The 6,689-nt window shown below is 38.8% G+C and overlaps 1 protein-coding gene across 2 annotated transcripts in view; it reads right to left on the bottom strand.

Annotated features, from left to right (window-relative positions):
* IL18RAP (interleukin 18 receptor accessory protein) overlaps positions 1-5,876 on the bottom strand; it is a 25,969-nt gene extending 20,093 nt beyond the window's left edge. Inside the window, exons 1-4 of one of the 2 annotated variants that reach the window (XM_017737132.1) lie at positions 5,771-5,876; positions 5,120-5,193; positions 1,829-1,938; positions 1,343-1,374 (exon numbers count right to left, since the gene is read on the bottom strand). The gene's annotated coding sequence lies outside the window, so the exon portion shown is untranslated. Of the gene's footprint in view, positions 1-1,342; positions 1,375-1,828; positions 3,189-5,119; positions 5,194-5,770 lie in introns of those variants that run through there. The other variant, XM_017737133.1, reaches the window with a different exon arrangement.
* Between the last annotated feature and the right edge of the window lie 813 nt (positions 5,877-6,689).

The following is a 6,689-nucleotide window of genomic DNA, read 5'->3' as shown; positions in this document are numbered from 1 at the left end:
TACAGTTCTGGTTAGTAATCTTTATAATTTTTCTGTTGTCTTTAGCTAGGCATGGGAAAATACACCACTGCCTTTTTTTTTTTTTTGCTATCGGATAATGCTTTCATTAGAGAATCTTGTAATCTTTGCATTTTTATAGTGTTTAAAAAGTATGGTAGGATGTGAAATTAAGAATCATCTTACAAGTGTGCTTGACAGGAACAGGGAAATTCACAGCAGAAGCAGACAGCAATCACCATTCAGGTGTATTTGCACTGCAGATGGACTTAGGTGATTTGGTGACTCGGTTTACTCAAGGACTCATTTTTTCTTTGTCAGTATCTACCAGAGAAGAAAGTATTCTACTCTCGGCAACTTATTATCAAATGTCTTTCTACATTCTCCTGCTATGTACACAGCCATATTATCATATCCTTAGTCTAGGGACTTAGGATGCCACTTAGTTGGAAAGTATCATACATGCAAAGGAAATTAATGTGGTCTTCACATAATTCCCTGTGCTAAAAAATTGAGATAGAAAAATAGGAATTGTATTATATTGCCTATGTTTCAACTCCTAAAGGACTCTTAGAAGAAAACAGTAAATTTCTATTTCATAGAGTTTTCACAGTATCACAGAATAAGGTGAGTTGGAAGGGACCCATAAGGATCATCGAGTCCAAATCCCAGCCCTTTTTGAACTCTGTCAGGCTTGGTGCTGTGACCATGTTCCTGGGGAGCCTGTTCCAGTGCCCAACCACCCCCTGGGCAAAGAAGCTTTTTTTGATATCCAGCCTGAACCTCCCCTGACACAATTTCAGGCCATTACCTCAGGTCCTATCACTGGTCACCACAGTGAAGAGATCAGTGCCTGGCCCTTCTCTTCCCCTCATGAGGAAGCTGTACACTGTGATGAGGTCTCCCTTCAGCCTCTTCTTCTCCAGTTATTTACATAAAATATAAGCAAAAGAAATCAAAATCAGTTTCTTGAGAGCTGTGCCAAGTTTCATGATATCTCTGAAATCTAGTAAAGAGTGGCATGCCACAATCATTCCATCGAACAGTTCTGATTCTGATGGAAATCACTTCACTATGAAAGATATCAATTTCTGTGTCTTGTATTCAACTTATCAATGAAAAGGCAAGCATAATCTGATTCTAGGACTAAGATTAGTAATCTTAGAATTAGTAATCTTAGAATCTTAGAATAGCCACATAGGAGATGAAAAAACTTTACCACGTCTATGAAATAGAAAAGAATATCTAATGAAGCTACTTACTAAGACACTACTGTTTGCCTGACCAAGCAGTTAAAGCCAATTTACTTTAAAATGCACATTCAAAGGCAATAGAATTAACTCACCTTCAAGCAGATGGGGTAGGGAGAGCTAAAATCTGAAGATAAAACATATAGTTAAAAAAAATTATCTCAAAATCTTACTTGCACATCCTACACAACATGATAAGAATTGTGGTTAGTTCTAGCTGTGCACTGCGTTGAGTCTGTTTCCTTTACAGGAATTTCCTCTACCTCACTGTCATCATCCCTTCCTTTCTCAGTTCAGTTGCATTAAGTTGAAAATTTCCGGGTCACTTTCTTGTAAAAAGAACATGGGAAACACCTCCTAGTAAAAGATCAAAGCCTCTTGGGTTCTAAAGTCTTCTATTTGCATTGTGTGCAAAAACGTGTTGGATTTTTTAGTTTGCTTCATTTAAGAAGGGTAATGTTTCCCTTTTTTTTTTCCCATATGCTGGTCTTAGACAGTTTACAAAAATCTCTAATATCTGAAATCTACAAGATTATTTCAATACAGAATAATATTAACTGTAAGAGGTGAGTTCTCCTTACCATTAATGTCCTCAGCTGCCTTCCACACCCACTGCAAGTGGCTGCTGTAAGGGGGCAGTGTTACCTCCTGTGTCCTCCAAGTTCAGCCTCATTAGTTACCCAAACACAGCCTTGGCAGAAAGGGAAGAGAAGCCTTGATGAATCTGAGCCGCCTGTGGCCTGCCCCTTGGACCTGAAGGCAGAGCACTTCAGCATACAGTCCCACTCAGTCCAGCCCCTCTTTCTGGCTTCCTGCTTGGGTGCAAAACTCGTAAAAGATAGACTGCACAGTGACCCAAACTACATAAAAGCATCTCAGAGCACTTTGCCATCAATTCAGATCCAAATGATCCCTATTCCAGTAGAGGCTATGTAAATATATGTCCATCAGTTTGCACCAGACTTATTTCAAGAACAGTAGAACTTGTTTTTCTTTTCTTGTGTAAAGTGCTCTATCTTTACTGCATATTGGGTCAATCACTCTATTTCCACAAGAAGGTAAAAAAGGCTGTTTGTTGCGTAACAGGGGATTTCAATGTTGCCTCTGTTTATGTACATATTCCTTTATGCAATGACCAGTATTAATGCTTGATCCTGTTGGGGTCTGAGCTGAGCACTTGGAGATAGAGGATTTGTATTCTCGGCTTTCACCATGTTTTTATCTCTCTGCTTATTGCAGACCAAAGCCCATTGATGATCAAGTTTGGTGATTGTTTCCTAAAATATATTCAATGTTTTGCCCCAATACAAAATACACATTTGGTTTATAGGTTACAAAAGGCTCCAATGTATCTCTGGAGATGTCAGTATAAAGAATTAGGCTTTTGAAGGCGTCCTGACTAGAAAAAAAAAGCACTATTATTCCCTCTTCACTTAAAGGAATTAAAGAGTGCAACACAGCTGAAGTCAAGGCCCTTCTGCTTAAAGCTCAGATTATCGGAAACAAATGGTTCTTTCACAGAGATGCATCTTAAAGACAAAAAAATATACTTCATTCATTTCAGCACAAATTGTTGTAGTGTCCAAGTAATAAGGTTTACCACAATCAAAAAATTAAGCATAACAGTCCAACTATTACATGAGAAATACATCTTAGAAATACAACAGGAGCACCAGTCACATAGAATTCTGAAAGCCATGCTACCAGAAGTCTGAGTGGTATGTCATACTGGTAACCACACGGGATGAAAATCTTGTACATAGTACCAAATATTTGGCTAAGCCTCTGCTCCAGTTCACCCCTTTGTCTTCTGTAAAAGTAATATAGATGCTAAAAAAGCAGCCTCACACACTTGCACTTCCAAGGTTCATATTTATCCTTGGCTTCTAGACAAAGTGTATAAAGAAGAGGGTAAAGGACCACTCCAAAATATCCTCCCTGCTTCCTCTCTCTCCCCACCCTCTCCTCCCCCTTACTCTCTAACCCTCCCACTCTGCTAAAATTTACCAAATTTTATGCTATAGCTCCAGAAAATTGTACCTCCCCACCCCTGTGGAAAGTCAAGTTTGGGGGCTTTATCTTACCTTGTCCATTTCACTTCTGCTCAAGTGAGAAAAATGTATCATCTCAAGATGTGTGCAGTGTAGTCTTATAGTACTGGGAGGATAACTTTTTTTTCTATTCTCGTACTATTCTGGCACTACTCTGGCTTGACACATTTACACATCACCTCCTCCTCTGCCCAGCTATGGTTAACACCTAGCAGGTAAGAAATTTTCCACCCTGATTATCTTCTACACCGTGTCAGTGGTGTTGGTTCTGCTGTTACAGGAGGTGTCTGAACAATATCTAAACATGAACCTCTGTCCATTTTGTACTAGTTTAAGCACTCAGTGAAATTACATACAGTCACAGGTGGCTTGTGGAGCTTGTAGGTGATTCTCTGTGAAATAAAGGAAGGTGGTGTTACTTAGCACAAATTTGCTGTACTACGGTGCCTTCTGCCTTGGGCATCACGGACTAACATGTCTAGAGCCACAGAGGTACTTTGAATGTACTAGTAACTGAATAGCCACATGCCAAGAGAGAAAGAGCAAAGCAAATTCTCACCATGCAAGCCTTTAAAAACTTTTCACTCTCACAATCATTAGCAGTTAATTAGAAAAGATTGTCTAGCACCTCAAATTCCATAACTATTCTTTCTTGCCTTCCTTGGTAGTCCAGCCTGCTTACTGCAAGCCAAGAAACATAAACCTGACAGGGATGGCCACAGATGAATTTTCAGCTTTCTTTCAGAAACTTACTTTACTTCAGCTTAAAAGTAGGTCAGAGTAGTTTCTGCATTACTCTCACAGGAGACCTTACCGTTATAATGGCTTTAATGCCCATCGAACATTTATTCTAGGATACATCCTTGTATGGATATCATTCCTTAACTTGAAGAACTCTTCTTTCTAGTGCTTTTCTTTACCTGTATGCATTTGGTAATAATGCTCCTATTCCTCTCCCTGTTCATTTTACCAACCTAGGCAATTTAAACTCTTCTAGGATCCCTTTTCATGGTTCCCCTGGTGATCCTCATGGCTCTGCCTCACAGGTCTCAAGGTCTTGCTTCACTGGAAGCAATTCATTAGTATTTGTCTTTCCTTCATCATGCTGGAAGCTGGAGACACTCCTGAGTGTCACAAGTTTTCATTTCCAGTTTATGAGTTCCTTCCTTGTAGATGAATTTTTGTTGCTAGTCCTTAAAGACAGTATCTTCCTTATGTATTACATAAATAAATATGCTTAATGTACTGCTTATTAAGCCACTATGCACAAATAGAGACATTGCTATCACAGCTGAGAGATAAATATTTACTTTCAAGTCTCCAGAAAAGCCTGAATCCATAAATGAGGTCTTGTGATGATGTCCTCAAGAAATCCCTTTCCTAGTGATATTCAGATAATTCCTAGTATATACTGCCAGCTCTTCAAGACTAGACATGGTCACTTCAGAATTTTCCCAACTGTTTCTAAAAAGTCAAATTTCTACAGCATTACAAGTAGTTTTGGAACCTGTTAAGGAACAGCATTCCTTCACCATAGTCAAAACCCCTAAAACAGCTACAATTTCCCTTCAATGAATAGCAAACAGTTTTGTAGCCATAGAGTGGAATGATATCTCCAGCACGCAACTGAAATTGGCTTAGTTATGGTAGTGGTCAAAAGCAACAGAGCAATAACCCATAAACCTATTTGATTATCTTTCAGAAATACCTTAAGGCATCAATGTACTGAACTTTATTATTTTTGTATTTGATAGGTTACAAGCAACAAATATATTACATTGGACTGTGGTACATCTTGCTGATGTACACACTATTACTTACCCATGGAGGCCAGATGGGAGATCAAACAATGCAATAGAAGACAAAACCCTGTGATGACTTGTTTATATATATAGCTGACAAAAGAAAACAAAAAAAAAAGATAGTATTGTGCCTTATCTGCAGCTGCTTTCGCAGAAATTCAGAAAATTTGAATTGCTGAACTACAGGAAGCTGCAAGTTGTGGATACTGCAGAAAGCTTGGAAGCTGCTGCTTCACCCAGACAGCCAATCTACTTCTAGTTTGGAAAATTATTTCCCAAAAATGCAATCACATTTTCTTTTTCAAAACACTGAATGCTTTTTAAATACATCACAAGCATCTCATTAGGAAAGGAAACATTTCAAACATTCTTAAAGTCTGTAAGCCAGACTGTAGTCATCTCCAAAAAGAAAGCAACTTTTTTTTTACTTCCTCTGAGAAACCAAGATAAAAAAGGACAACTTCAATATATAACGTCAGCTCTAGAGTAACCTTCCAGGCCACATTCACACATCTACCTTTATAACTGTTAATCTCTACTTTCTAGCAATTTTTAATGACCCGAGGAATCAATCTACTGAATTCTGGTTGTGACACAAAAAATTCTGGACCATTCTGCATAAATCAACTATGTAGTCCCTTAAGGTCTGAGATGTCCAGTGAATACTAACCTTGTCCTTCACACACAGTAGTTCTGTGCCCAGAACTTGTTGGACCATCCTTAATGGAGCTCTCCTTTTTCATGCTGACTGCAACAGCTATGTTTAACTTCCAGTTCAGTAAACACATTGATGACAACTTGCTTCTGCAGGCATCTTCAGTTGCTCTGCAACATAACCAGCAATCTTAAGGTTCCCTCCATCCTCCAGCCCTTCTGCAAATCTCCTGCATTCATTACAATCTGGAAAGTGGTGGAATTGATAGGATTTGTCCTTATGCTTGGATTTGGAGTGACACAGCTGGTTCGGAGGGGGAATTTACTCCTGTTTTACAAGTTCTACCTCTCTAATCTCTGTAAAGAATGCAGATGGTCATGAAGGAACAGAATTACTTATAGTAGGAAAAAACCCTCTAATTGACAAACCTTATGCAGTTATAGGCCCTTATTCACTACCCTATAGTAATGATACTATATACAATAGTCCTTATTCTTCCTATATTTATGTTACAATTATCAACAGACAAGATTTCTTTGATACTGTTTTCCTTCTAGCCTGTGTTGTGTCTGGTAGAATTCAGTAAACCAGTAACACTAAAATAATGCAGACACAGACCATGTTCTCACAGCCAGTTACTATGTTGTAGTACATAGCAAGAGAGACAAGAAATTTCAAGACTGGTGGCTTGCAACAGCTGTCTCCTTGCTGATCCTATCTGTGTCCTCCTCAGGGAAATTACATGTTTCAATAGCTTTTTTTGGATTTGGCTTTGTTTTAATCTTCCTAAACTACAAATGAGACATTCGTTGTTTGTGGTCTGACCACGCTTGCTTTTCTTCCATTTTTTCTTCATACCCTAAGCTTGGTTTTTGACACTTACTTGTGGTGGTGCATCTCTCCCCCCCACCCCTCAGGTCACACTATGAGCTGA

The sequence above is a fragment of the Corvus brachyrhynchos genome, unplaced genomic scaffold (genome assembly GCF_000691975.1).
Source record: "Corvus brachyrhynchos isolate BGI_N302 unplaced genomic scaffold, ASM69197v1 scaffold83, whole genome shotgun sequence".
NCBI classification, from domain to species: Eukaryota; Metazoa; Chordata; class Aves; order Passeriformes; family Corvidae; genus Corvus; species Corvus brachyrhynchos.
The sequence above is the reverse complement of the archived record's forward strand: the minus strand, read 5'-3'. Positions and strand labels throughout refer to the sequence as shown.